The sequence below is a fragment of the Chiloscyllium plagiosum genome, unplaced genomic scaffold, assembly GCF_037043375.1.
Source record: "Chiloscyllium plagiosum isolate Xiang-an unplaced genomic scaffold, Cpla_swu_hap1 HiC_scaffold_13, whole genome shotgun sequence".
Lineage (NCBI taxonomy): Eukaryota > Metazoa > Chordata > Chondrichthyes > Orectolobiformes > Hemiscylliidae > Chiloscyllium > Chiloscyllium plagiosum.
Window position 1 is genome coordinate 98723116 of NW_028270151.1, and position 11258 is coordinate 98734373.

Consider the following 11258-nt stretch of genomic DNA (forward strand, 5'->3'; position numbering starts at 1 on the left):
CACTGTTCGCGAAGCACGAATATTCTGTGTTCGGTACTCTGCCTAACATTGTCTATACTACTGTACTTATAGCGTCATGGTAGCGTGCTGATGTATGGGATGTCGCGATCGTCTAGTGGTTAGTACGCTGCGTTGTGGTTGCAGAAACCACGGTTCGAATCTGAGTTATGGCGGTAGTTTCTCGCTTTGCCCCAGTTTTTGTGAAGCACACAAAGGTATAAGTTGTTTTAACATGGTAATTTTGTCCAAGGCAATGATCTTTTTCCTTCAAATTCTGCTCGCTCATAACTCGGTGTTTCATATGTCAGCATTCAAATCCGCCCGTTCTCAGAGACTTCTTCCCTCCTACGATCAATAACCCGACTTTCCGTCCAACACCCCCATTTCATTAATTTGAGGATGCCGGTGTTGGACTGTGGTGTACAAAGTTAATAATCACACAACACCAGGTTATAGTCTTACATGTTTAATTAAAGCACTAGCTTTCGGAGCGCTGCTCTTTCATCATGTCGCTGTGGAATCATATCCTATTTCATCAAGGCACTGACTCTCACATTGATACCGATCACTCTGTGCTGCTGTGGTCACGGTTGCTGGGTGAACGTACACCAACCCCACGATCGGGACCTGCAGACCAGTTGATCCATTTGGTTACCGCTGTTGTGAGATCAATACTCATGTAGCAATTTTTACTGAGACGGACAAGAGATTATTGGAGGGTCAAGCTCAGGAAAATGACACAGGACAGTATCGAGGAAAAGCAACTCCATTGGAAAAGATCAGTTTGACTGGTTTTCTGCAATGCCGAGCACTCTTACCACTGGACTGTTAACTCAGACACCAGGGACTCGGGTTTGACTCCGACCATGCTAGGTGGTAGAATGGGATTCAGTAAATATCTCGAATTACGAATCTAATAACTCCCATAAATCCATGGTCAATTGTTGAAAAAAAATAAAACCATCAGTTTCACTGGCGTCCTTTAAAGAAGGAAACTGCCTTTCTTGTCTGGTCGGGCCTCCATATGACTCCAGACTCACTGCAATATAGTTGAGACTCAGTGCCCGCTGTGTACTTAAGATAGCAAAATATGCTGCCGAGCCAGCGATGCCCTCATACAGTAACAGAATAAAAGAAGTTTATTTGGCTCTAGCTCGAGTACTGTGTGCAGTTCTACAATTCACATTATAGCATGGATGTGATCGCACTGGGAACAGTGCAGGAGAGATGTACTGGGGTATTGTTTGGCTGAATAGTTTCAGTTATGAGGACAGACTGTGGTTATTTTTCGCCGAGCAGCGGAGATTGGGGAAGAGATGACTGAGATGTTCGAAACAATTAGGGATACGGATCGGATAGATTGAAAGAAGCGTTTCCTGTTGATGGAGGGATCGAATACCGGGCCAAGAGATGGCGGGAAAAGAAGTAAGGTTAGAGTAGATGTGCGCAAAGCGTCACAGAGGCGGAAACCCTTTTCAGCTGAAAAAAAAATTAGATGAGACTTTGTGATGCCAAGACATATAAGGCTATGGGCTGAATGATGGAAAACTTGATTCAGGTCGTTAAGCATTTGTGTTGGAAAGTGTGGCCACAACAGGCTAAGGGCCTCCTTCGACGTTGTTGTCCTCGGCAGTATCGTGGTTAGTGTCCCCGCCTGTCACAGGGCTCAATTCTCCGCTGGGGGCATCATAAAGGTTTTAAACCTGTGGCTCTGTTCCCCAGTGAAGGTTATTAATGCCTGGCCTTCCATTCTCGATGGGATATGTCACAGCAAGGACAGTGCTGTCTGAATCAGCGTGGGGAAGGACTGCAGCTCCTGGAGAGAGAGTGTCAGTGAAAGTGCAAACCACGTGATTTCTGCAAACTGTACATTGTATCTGTGTTCGAATGAAAACCATTTTATCGATTTGTTTCTGACTGAAATGTTTGCTTAAAGCAGGAACCTGAGGAAGAAAACAGGGTAAACCCATTCAGATCTGAGTGCAGAAACATTTCCTGCACCACGAATGAGGTTGTACAGCACAGAATCGCGTTTGGATGCATTGAATTATGGTTGATGGGCGCAGCTTGCTTTCACTAGCCTGAGTTACCAATGTGTAAAGCTGTTAAACATGATGCAGATGGTTCTCACTGTTATGATATAATTGTTGAGTGGCTCGCACTGATTTTACATCTTCAGGTGAGGTGGATTGACCATGTTAAATTGCCCTGTCATTCCAGGGAGTGAAATCACTAAGTTAAGTGAATTAGCCATGGGTAATGTCAGCAGTCACACGATGCAATTGTTTATTCCAATAGGTTTATTTGAAATCACAAGCCAGGGGGCTGTTCTTTCCTCAAGTGAAATATATGGGATAGAGTGGGGGCTAGATTTGGTTGTGATGCTCTTCAGAGTGACCCTATAGACTCTATTGGGTGAATTGTACTTTCTGCCTTGTAGGGAATCTGTGATTCTATCAGAGAGGACACTGCCAGCGTTTACTGGGCTGCTAAGACATTAGAGACGATGCTAACGGCGTTTAGTGGGGATGGTATTTTATTTATTTGTGTGTTGGAAAATTTGGAACTGAACCAAGGAAAACCGAATGGAAGTTTTCCAGAGTATGTGAGGTTTGGAGGGAGGAAATAAGTGGTAAATTCACTCTTTCAAGTTACTAAATTTCTGAACGTCAGGTATTCAAAACCATTGATATAGGACAAAGAAATGATGGGAGCAGAATTTCTGTCACTCAGAGAATCCGTTTCTAAAATATTTGGGAAGGCACATTTGAGGACACACAAGCAGCGAGTTTCACCAGGAGAGAGAGACAGCCTGTGGCTGGGTAAAAGTGTAAAAGTGGGGTGTGGGGGATGGAAGGTGCGAGGAAGCAATGTCTAATTTGGATAAATTGAAATGTAAAGAAATATCAGAAACGTATGCAGCCGAATAAGAGTCAGCAAAAAATGCAGAATTTTGAAAGATTTGCATTAATATTCCACATTAAACATTATAAATTGAACTGAGCAGATTTTATAGATTGTCAAGGAAAGATATTCCATAATGAATAGGAAGTGACACGTCGCTTGGAGGTCGATTTTCTGTTTTAATCCCATGCCTTAAAGACGGGCGGACAATCACCATGATGTTGGGTTCATTAGATACCCACTGAAATCTGCCAAAGCAACTGAGCATCAAAACTGGCTTTTTCTTTGCAGTTAAACTTTTAGTTTTTCTCATCAGTATTTTCTTAAAGCTTAAATAAATTCGGATCAAAATTGAATACAATATTAAACATTCCAATGATATAAATCCAATTCACTTCCGATCATTGCAATGAGCAGAGTGAGGTTGATTAATAAAATGAAGCGAAATTAATAAAATGAAGCGAACAAAACTGCATTTCCGGGAACTTTACCCAGTTCAGGTTCAGCCATATGAGAAAAACCATCGAGCTAAACCATCACCTTCACTTCTGTCTCCATATATACTTCTTCACGTGAGGGACAAACTGTCTGAAGAAATTATGAGTCAAGACTAAATATGCGTGTGAATGTGACGGGAATTTCTTGTTCGCTGGTTCATTCTGAGACAGTTCCAACTCGGAATGAATCACGGACAGCTATTCCTTCCAAGGATGGTGTCAATTCCTTGGATTTTGCTGATATTATCATTCCTCTGAAAGCAGAAACATAATGGTGTGGATTCGATTCCGCTCAAGGAATTTCTCATCCCCTATTAGCACCATATGTAATCTTGACAGGGTCATAAGTGAGCTCCTTTACTATGCGAGGAAATGACCCCGAAGTTATGGCGGCGGGTTGGTAATTCATTGTTCACATGTGGGTTCAAATCCTGCTCTGTTACTTTTATTAAACGCAGCTATGGTTTTCCTTTGTGGCTCGCATCTTTAGTATACATTAGATGGAGAATCTTGCACTTGCACTTCATTGCACCGGGGATTTGCGATAAATTGATACCACATCAAAGTTGAAACAAACCAATTTGATTCTGTTGTAAGTTGAATTGGGATAATGAAAAGGAGTGCAACTTTTGTTTCATACCTTCATTCCGTCTTGACTTTCTATGAATATACATTGAATGAAAGAGAAACAAATAAGGAGAGATCGAGAGCAATAGTTTATCCAGTGGGATTGTGAATGAGTATTTTGATGTAACATTCCACACAAAGGTCTGATCAGTATTTCAGACAGTCAATTGGAATTGGAACTGCAGAAAGCTTCTCCAGTGAAACAAACCTTTCATTCTTTCACAAACTATTGCTGTGTGAATCACACTGCGATTCATCATCCAACGTGATCACCAAGTTGCCAACAGGATTAGATCCACCAATTTTCTTTAGCAATCACAACTTCTGCACATACCCATCAGCAGTGTGCCCAGTGCCATTTGTTGTTTCCAGGCCACAACACATTTCTTGTTCATGGGTTTATCAGCCTTGTTCCTGATCTGTCTGATAAGTTTGAGAAACCTTTTCTATCACTTCATCCCATCCCCTCAGAATTCCAAATTTATCAATAGAATAATACGTTCGACCGAATGATGTAGGATTGGAAGTCGGCCATTCAGCCCATCGAGTCTGCTCCACCATTCAATGAACTCATGGCTGATCTGATAATCCTCAACTCCATTCTCCAGCCTTACGTCAAAAGAGCTTCATCGTCTTTCTGGTTAAATATCTGTCTGGCACATTTTGAAAATACACAATATCTCAGACTAAACAAAAGTTTCTGGAAAGGGTTCCACAGAATCACTGGACGCTGAGCAAAGAAATTACTCCATATTGCTGAATTAAATTGGCAATAACTAATTGTGACTTCATGTCCTCTGGTGCTCTCCTCATACCAGAGGGCAAACAACCTGCCCGTAACTACCCTGTTAAGATCCCATGAATATTGAACGTTTATAAATGTTATTATGTGATAATAGAGCTCCCGTCCGCCTCCTTTGTTTCAAGGAGAATAATCCCAGCCTAACCGATCATTCCACGAAGGTCTAGTTTATCCAATGTTGACAATTCCTCGCAAATCTCTGCTGTCCCCTGCAGCGTTCTTACATATTATTAATGCAAGTAGAGAAATTTATGCGAGGAAATGAGTGAAATTTCATGCACAGACGGGAAATGGAGCTTGAAATCAGACATCGACTGGAATCAGATCGGTCCACACAAGGACGGAATACAGAAATGATAACTCTGACAAATGAGAATCCCGAGGGGAGCACTACCCCTGCTCATGGCTCTACCCCCATTCCCCCCACCATCACACTCACTCCAGGTACTGGCTCCGACCCCACTCCCAGCTCTACAACCACACCAGCTCCCAGCTCCCAGCCCTGCCGAGTTTTCACCATCCCTCCAGACCTCCCCCTCACTGAGGACGAACGATCAGTCCTCAGCAAAGGACTCACCTTCGTCCCCCTCCGTCCACGCATCAATTAATTTAATACATGCCGTGACATCGAACAATTCTTCCGTCGCCTCCGCCTCCGAGCTTACTTTCACAATCAGGACTCCCGCGCACCTTCCGAGGACCCCTTCGCCCACCTCCAACACACTGCATCCACCTGGACACTCCGTGCTGGCCTATTACCTGCCCTCGACCTCTTCATTTCCAACTGCCGCCGGGACATTAACCGCCAAAACGTGTCGAACCCCCCCTCCCACTCCAACCTCTCACCCTCACAACACGCAGCCCTCCAATCCCTCCGCTCCAATCCTGACCTCACCATCAAGCCAGCGGACAAAGGGGGCGCAGTGGTAGTCTGGCGCTCTGACCTCAACATCGCTGAAGCCAAACGCCAACTCGAGGACACCTCTTCCTACCGCCCCCTTGACCATGACCCTACCCCCCATCACCAAACCATCATCTCCCAGACCATACAGAATCTCATCACCTCAGGAGATCTCCCACCCACAGCTTCCAATCTCATAGTCCGGGAACCACGCACTGCCCGGTTCTACATCCTTCCCAAGATCCACAAACCTGACCACCCTGGCCGACCCATTGTCTCAGCATGCTCCTGCCACACTGAACTCATCTCTACCTACCTCGACACTGTCTTATCCCCCCCCCAGCCCAGGAACTCCCCACATACGTTCGAGACACCATCCACGCCCTCCACCTCCTCCAAGACTTCCGTTTCCCCGGCCCCCAACGCCTCATCTTCACCATGGATATCCAATCCCTCTACACATCCATCCGCCATGACCAGGGCCTCCAAACCCTCCGTTTTTTCCTCTCCAGACGTTCCCAACAGTACCCTTCCACCAACACTCTGATTCGTTTGGCCGAACTGGTACTCACCCTTAACAATTTCTCCTTTGAATCCTCCCACTTCCTCCAGACCAAAGGGGTAGCCATGGGCACACGTATGGGCCCCAGCTATGCCTGTCTCTTTGTTGGCTACGTAGAGCAGTTGATCTTCCGTAATTACACCGGCACCACTCCCCACCTCTTCCTCTGCTACATTGATGACTGCTTTGGCGCCACCTCGTGCTCCCGCGAGGAGGTTGAGCAATTCATCAACTTCACCTACACATTCCACCCTGACCTTAAATTTACCTGGACCATCTCTGACACCTCCCTCCCCTTCCTGGACCTCTCCATCTCCATCAGTGACGACCGACTTGACACTGATATTTTTTACAAACCCACCGACTCCCACAGCTACCTGGATTACACCTCTTCCCACCCTACCTCTTGCAAAAATGCCATCCCTTATTCCCAATTCCTCCGCCTCCGCCGTATCTGCTCCCAGGAGGAGCAGTTCCACCATAGAACACACCAGATGGCCTCCTTCTTTAGAGACCGCAATTTCCCTTCCCACGTGGTTAAAGATGCCCTCCAACGCATCTCCTCCACATCCCGCACCTCCGCCCTCAGACCCCACCCCTCCAACCGCAACAAGGACAGAACGCCCCTGGTGCTCACATTCCACCCTACCAACCTTCGCATAAACCAAATCATCCGCCGACATTTCCGCTACCTGCAAACAGACCCCACCACCAGGGATATATTTCCCTCCCCACCCCTCTCCGCCTTCCGCAAAGACCGTTCCCTCCGTGACTACCTGGTCAGGTCCACGCCCCCTACGACCCACCCTCCCATCCTGGCACTTTCCCCTGCCACCGCAGGAACTGTAAAACCTGTGCCCACACCTCCTCCCTCACCTCCATCCAAGGCCCTAAAGGAGCCTTCCACATCCATCAAAGTTTTACCTGCATATCCACTAATATCATTTATTGTATCCGTTGCTCCCGATGCGGTCTCCTCCACATTGGGGAGACTGGGCGCCTCCTAGCAGAGCGCTTTAGGGAACATCTCCGAGACACCCGCACCAATCAACCAAACCGCCTCGTGGCTCAACATTTCAACTTCCCCTCCCACCCTGCCGAGGATATGGAGGTGCTGGGCCTCCTCCACCGCCGCTCCCTCACCACCAGACCCATGGAAGAAGAACGCCTCATCTTCCGCCTCGGAACACTTCAACCCCAGGGCATCAATGTGGATTTCAACAGCTTCCTCATTTCCCCTTCCCCTACCTCATCCTCGTTTCTAACCTCCAGCAAAACTGTCCCCTTGACTTGTCCGGACTTGTCCGACCTGCCCAGCTCCTTTTCACTCCACCCTCTCCTCCCTGACCTATCACCTTCATCTCCTCCCCCACTGACCTATTGTACACTATGCTACTCTATCCCCACCCACACCCTCCTCTAGCTTATCTCTCCACGCTTCAGGCTCTCTGCCTTTATTCCTGATGAAGGGCTTTTACCTAAACGTCGATTTCGAAGCTCCTCGGATGCTGCCTGAATTGCTGTGCTCTTCCAGCACCACTGATCCAAATGAGAATCTAATCATATCCCACTGACATTCAATGGCATTGCTGTAAACAAACTACCCCATGTAATCGTCCACAGAGCTAGTATTTAGGGTAGAAAGGATATGAACTGGCTATATAAACACTTTGACAACAAAAACATGTCCTTTAATAGATATGTTTTGATTAGAAACACAACTCGTGTCACCGTGAATCCTAAATTTGTTGCAACTCACAAATGAGACGTGGAACACGACTCTCTCCATTTGCTTAGATGGGTGTAACTTCAATAACATTTTAAGGAACTGGATACCATTTACAACAATGCAGTCACTTGATTGTATCTTCTTCAATACTTGCAATATTCATTCACTTCACCGCTAAGGCACAATTCAACAGAGTGCACCAACTACAAGATGCACTGGAGTAAGTATTCTAGTCATTTTGACAGAGAGTTCAAAGCTCAACAGCTATACTGACCATAAGGACAAGGTTGGAAGAAGCAATGAAACGTCACCGTTTGCAAGTTACCCTCCAAGGCTCATAGCACCCTGACTTGGAAAGGAATCAGTGATAAAATCATTGAGTGGTGAACAGTCTGGATGGGCAACATTGCATATTTCAGCCTTTCATCATTTATCTTACAATTTTTTAAAAAATGTTGATTTATGCGGTGACCAGACTTGTGCTCAGTCCTTTAGCTGTTCCCTAAACTGGTGGTTGCTAAAGTTCTACTATCATCCACAGCCTGTGGTCAACAACAGAAAATATCCGAAAACCCTCTCAAACAACTGACTCGGCTCAAGATTAGAGTGGTGTTGGAGAAGCACAGCAGGTGAGGAGCAGGAAAATGAACGTGTCGGGCAAAAGCCCTTTATCTGAAATGAGACTGGGACCATATGGGATGGAGAGATAAATGGGAGGGGGTGTGGCTGGGGGGAAGATAGCTGAGAGCGCAGTAAGTGGATGGAGGAGGGGGGTGAACATGGTATGTCAGAGAAGAAGGTGTAGTGGATAGGTGGGAATGAGAATGCATAGGTGGGACACGTCAGAACAACTGTTTTGAGCTGGAAGTTGGGAACTGGGGAAAAATAGGGGAGGGGAAATGAGGAAACTGGTGAAGTCCAAATTGATGCCATGGCGTTGAAGGGTCGCAAGGCGAAAGATGAGGCTTTCTTCTTCCAAGCATCGGGTGGTGAGGCAGTGGCGATGGAGGAGGCCCAGGACCTGCATGTCCTTGGGAGAGTGGAAGGGGGAGTTGAAATGTTTGGCCAAGGCACACTGGGGTTGATTCTTGCGGGTGTCCTCGAGATATTTTCTGAAGTGATCTGCGAGAAGACATCCAGTCTCCCCAGTTTAGAGGAGACAACATCGGGAGCAACAGATACAATAAATGACATGTGTGGAAGTGCAGGTGAACCTTTTATGGATGTGGAATCCTCCATTTGAGCCTTGGACGGAGGTGATGGGGTAGATGTGGGTGCAGGTTTTGCAGTTCCTGCAATGACAGGGGAATGTTCTAGGAGGAAAGGGTGGATCATTGGAGGGCGTGGACTTGACTAGGTCGTCACGGAGCGAACGGTCTTGGCAGAAGGTGGATAGCGGTGGGGTCCGTTGAGACTTGGCGAAACTGCCATCGGATGATGTGCTTTATGCGGAGATTGGTGGGATAGAGGAAGAGGACCTTGTTGCGGTTGGAGGTGTGGACTTCGTGGGTGGAGGTAAGGGACATGGATGAGAAGCGTTTGTGGGCATCTTCAATCAGAAAGGAGGGGAAGTTCCGGTCTTTAAAGAAGGAGGACATCTGGTGTGTTCTGTGGCGGAACTGGTCCTTTAGGAGCAGATGCGATGGAGGTGGAGGAATTGGGAATACAGAATAACATTTGCACAAGAGGTGGGCTGGGAGGAGGTATAATCCAGACAGCTGTGGGAATCAGTGGGTTTGTAAAGAGTGTCAGTAACACGGACCTCGAGGAAGAAATTTCCTTCCCCACCACTATCGACTTTTCACAAAGACCGTTTCCTCCACGACTACCGAGTAAAGTCCACGCCCTCCAATGACCCACCCTCCCCTCCCGGCACCTTCTCCACCACTGCAGGAATTGCTAAACCTACATCCACATCTTCCCCCTCACATCCTTCCAAAGCTCCAATGGAGACTTCCACATCTTTCAAATGTGCATCTGCTCTTCCACAGTTGTCATTTATTGCATCCGTATCTCACGATGCGGTCTCTTCTACATTGGGGCCACCGGACATCTTCTCGCAGAGCGCTTCACAGAACATTTCGAGGACACCCGCAACCTTCAACCCAACGCTCCGTGACCAAACACATCAACTACCCCTCCCCACCCACTCTCCCAAGGGCATGCTGGTACTGGGCCTCCTCCACCGCCATTACCTCATCACCTGACGCCTCATCTTCCACCTCGGGACCCTTCGACCCCAGGGCATGAATGTGGTATTCACCAGATTACTCCTCTCCCCACGCCCACCTTATCCGAGTTCCAGCCTTCTAGCTTGGCCCATCCTACTGACGTGTCCCACCTGTCTATCTTCCTTCCCACCTATCCGCTCCACCCTCTTCTCTGACCTATCACCTTTAACCCCACCTCCATCCACCTACAGCATTCTCAGCTAAATTCTTCCCAGACCCAGCCCTCCCGTTTTTCTCTCCACCCTTGAGGCTCCCAGCTTTAGTCCTGATGAGGGGCCTTTGCCCGAAACATCATTTTTTTTTTTGCAACTCGGATGCTGCCTGACCTGCTGTGTTTCTTCAGAACCACTCTAATCTTGATTCTGATTTCCAGCATCTACAGTACGCTCTTCCGTCCAACTAATTCCCCTGTCCATTGATCTTCAGGGATCGTGAATGTCCACTCCATGATCTCTTTGTCCGTCTACACCACACAGAATACTCACTGTTATTGTTTCTTCTCCCCAAATTCATTAACACTCACTGATCTGGATTCAATTCCATTTAGCATTTTACTTTTCCACCTGATTAATGCATCCCTGCAGTCCTTGCCATTCTTCACCAAAGTCAACTACACGACCGATTGTTGTATCATCCGCAAACTTTCAAATCATGTCTTCTACCACCAAGTCTAAATCATTGGTCTACATCAGAAACAGTGGCACTCCACTGGAAACAGGCATCCAAACAGGGTTCATTGCTCGTTGGGATTAAAAGCTTCAATCACAGCAGAATCGAACTCCTGCAGTCATTTGTAAACTTCCTGGTGACTCTGTCAGTTGGTCTCCTGAGTGATCACTTCTCACATATGGGAGTGGTGAATGACCTGTACGCATTGTGACTGAGCAAGTGAGGTTACACCTCAGCGGGTAATTGAATCCCTTCCTGCAGTCACCCCATGGCCCTGACTTCTTGGCGCTGCGGGTATCCTTGTGTCTATTTAGTTTGGATATCAGTTGAATTCGA